Here is a 2500-nt window from a genome sequence, read left to right as displayed (position 1 = left end):
TTTTTGCTGTGAAATCGAGGTGGCCCTGTACCATCGCAGAGTTGTATTTCGGTGAGCACTCGCATTTGTGTATAAAGTCACAATGAATCAGGAATTAATATTTGAATATTGTGTGTAAACTACCCAATATTACTCAGAACTTAATATTTGAATATTGTGTGTAAAAAGGCAATATTACTCAGAAATTAATAAAAGAATATTTTGTGTAAACTAACCAATATTACTCAAAAATCAACTCATAAATATTGCGTGTAAACAGTCAAAATTACTAAAACATCTATATTTGAATATTATGTATAAAGCCAATATTCCTAAAAAATTAATATTTGAATATTGTGTGTAAACTAGCCAATGTTACTCAAAACTCAACATATAAATATTGCGTGTAAACAGTCAAACTTACTCAAAAATTCAATTTTTGAATATTTGTAAATATCCAAAATTACTAAGAAATATATAAATAATTTGTATAAACCGCTCAAAAGTTACTCAAAAATTACCTAAGAACAATAAAAAAGCGTCCTTTTAAGAAATGAAGAGAGAGAGGAGAGCGAGAGGTGAGAGACGAGAGGATTTTCAGAAAGAAGAGAGAGAGAGAGAGAGAGAAGAGAGAGAGAGAGAGAGAGAGAGAGAGAGAGAGAGAGAGAGAGAGACTTCATTATCAAGTCAAATAGCCGCTTTAATCAGTCTCAGAAAATAGTCGATAGAATTAATAACTAGCAAAATACGCTGGGTATGATGAGGGAGGAAAATAGCTGTAAATAGCCATTTAAAATAGTCCCTGTAAATAGCCGCTGGGACCACTATCTTACAAATAGCTAACAGATGCATTTAGAGAATATACCTGATACAAATAGCCGCTCCAAATATACCCAGAAAATAGCCGTTAGAAGTACTATCCTACGAAAACTAGGTTTAAACAGCCGTTAAGAAATAGCCTCTGTAAATAGCCGCTGGGAACACTAAAAAATAGCAACTGGATACAGTTAGAGATAATACCAGATACAAATAGCCGCAGAAAACAGCCCCAGTAAATAATAGTTAGAAGAACCATACTAAAAAAACTATCTTTACTATCTTTAGATAACCTTTACAAACAGTCGCAGTAAATAGCCGCTGGGAAAACTATCTAACAAATAGCAAATAAAAACAGTTAGAGAAAATAATAAATACAAATAGCCGCTGCAAATGCTCCCAAAAAATAGACGTTAAAAGCACTATTCAACGAAAACTAGCTTTAAGTAGCCGTTAGGGAATAGTCGCAAGAAATTGTCGAGGGAGGCTACGAAATTATGGTAGCCTTAGTGAATACGACCTAATGAGAGTTCATTGATCGATTGCATATAAGGGTCTTCAGGAATGGGGAGCTATATATTTGAGAGAGAGGGAGAAGAAGAGCGAGGAGAGATAGAGAGAGAGAGGAGGAGAGAGAGAGAGAGAGAGGAGAGAGAGAGAGAGTTCTAGGCTTTTTTGTTTATTTGTCAAAATAAAAGACGTTCACGAGAGAGAGAGAGAGAGGGGAGAGAGAGAGAGAGAGAGAGGAGTTCTTAGGGGCTTTTATTTGTTTATTTGTCAAAATAAAGACTTCACGGAGAGAGAGAGAGAGAGAGAGAGAGAGAGAGAGAGAGAGAGTTCTTAAGGCTTTTTTGTTTATTTGTCAAAATAAAGACTTTCACGAGAGAGAGAGAGAGAGAGAGAGAGAGAGAGAGAGAGAGAGAGAGAGAGAGAGAGTTCTTAAGGCTTTTTTTTTTGTTGATTTTGTCAAATAAAGACTTTCACAGGATTTGATAGAGAGAGAGAGAGAGAGAGAGAGAGAGAGAGAGAGAGAGAGAGAGAGTTCTTAAGGCTTTTTTTTATTTGTCAAAATAAAGACTTTCACGAAGGAAGAGAGAGAGAGAAGACGAGATTTCCAGAGAGAGAGAGAGAGAGAGAGATGAGAGAGAGATGAGAGAGTTTAGGGTTGTTTGTCAAAACAGACTTCCACGAGAGAGAGAGAGAGAGAGAGAGAGAGAGAGAGAGAGAGAGAGAGAGAGAGAGAGTAGAGAGAGAGTAACAGCTTTGGTAATCAATACGGAAAAATGGAGAGATTGGAGAAAACTTATTTACTCTCTCTCTCTCTCTCTCTCTCTCTCTCTCTCTCTCTCTCTCTCTCTCTCTCTCTCCAGGAAGGAAGGCAACAAGTTAAGTTCTCAAAGCCAAACGGCTTCCCGCGGACTCAAATGGTTGTTTATTCAACACCTGATGCTTATAAGACACCGCCCATGCATCTCTTACACCCAAACATTTCACGCCCACACGCCCATATCCCGCTGAGGGGATACCTCCTTCACCCCTCCTCCCACACTCCTACACCCACGCCCATACACCCACACATACACTACAGTGCCATCAAAACATATTCAGTGCCAATGTTTACATAGTGCCTGATCTATGGCGAGTCTCTCTGGCTTGGAACAATATACAGGCTATATTTGTACCTGTACCTGTTGGTATTTACGCG

At 38.1% G+C, this 2500-nt stretch overlaps 1 protein-coding gene across 1 annotated transcript in view; it reads right to left on the bottom strand.

Moving 5' to 3' along the window:
- LOC135226158 (obscurin-like) overlaps positions 1-2500 on the bottom strand; it is a 432842-nt gene that overhangs the window by 412118 nt on the left and 18224 nt on the right.

Source organism: Macrobrachium nipponense, chromosome 14, assembly GCF_015104395.2.
Source record: "Macrobrachium nipponense isolate FS-2020 chromosome 14, ASM1510439v2, whole genome shotgun sequence".
In the NCBI taxonomy this organism is placed as follows: domain Eukaryota; kingdom Metazoa; phylum Arthropoda; class Malacostraca; order Decapoda; family Palaemonidae; genus Macrobrachium; species Macrobrachium nipponense.
The sequence above is the reverse complement of the archived record's forward strand: the minus strand, read 5'-3'. Positions and strand labels throughout refer to the sequence as shown.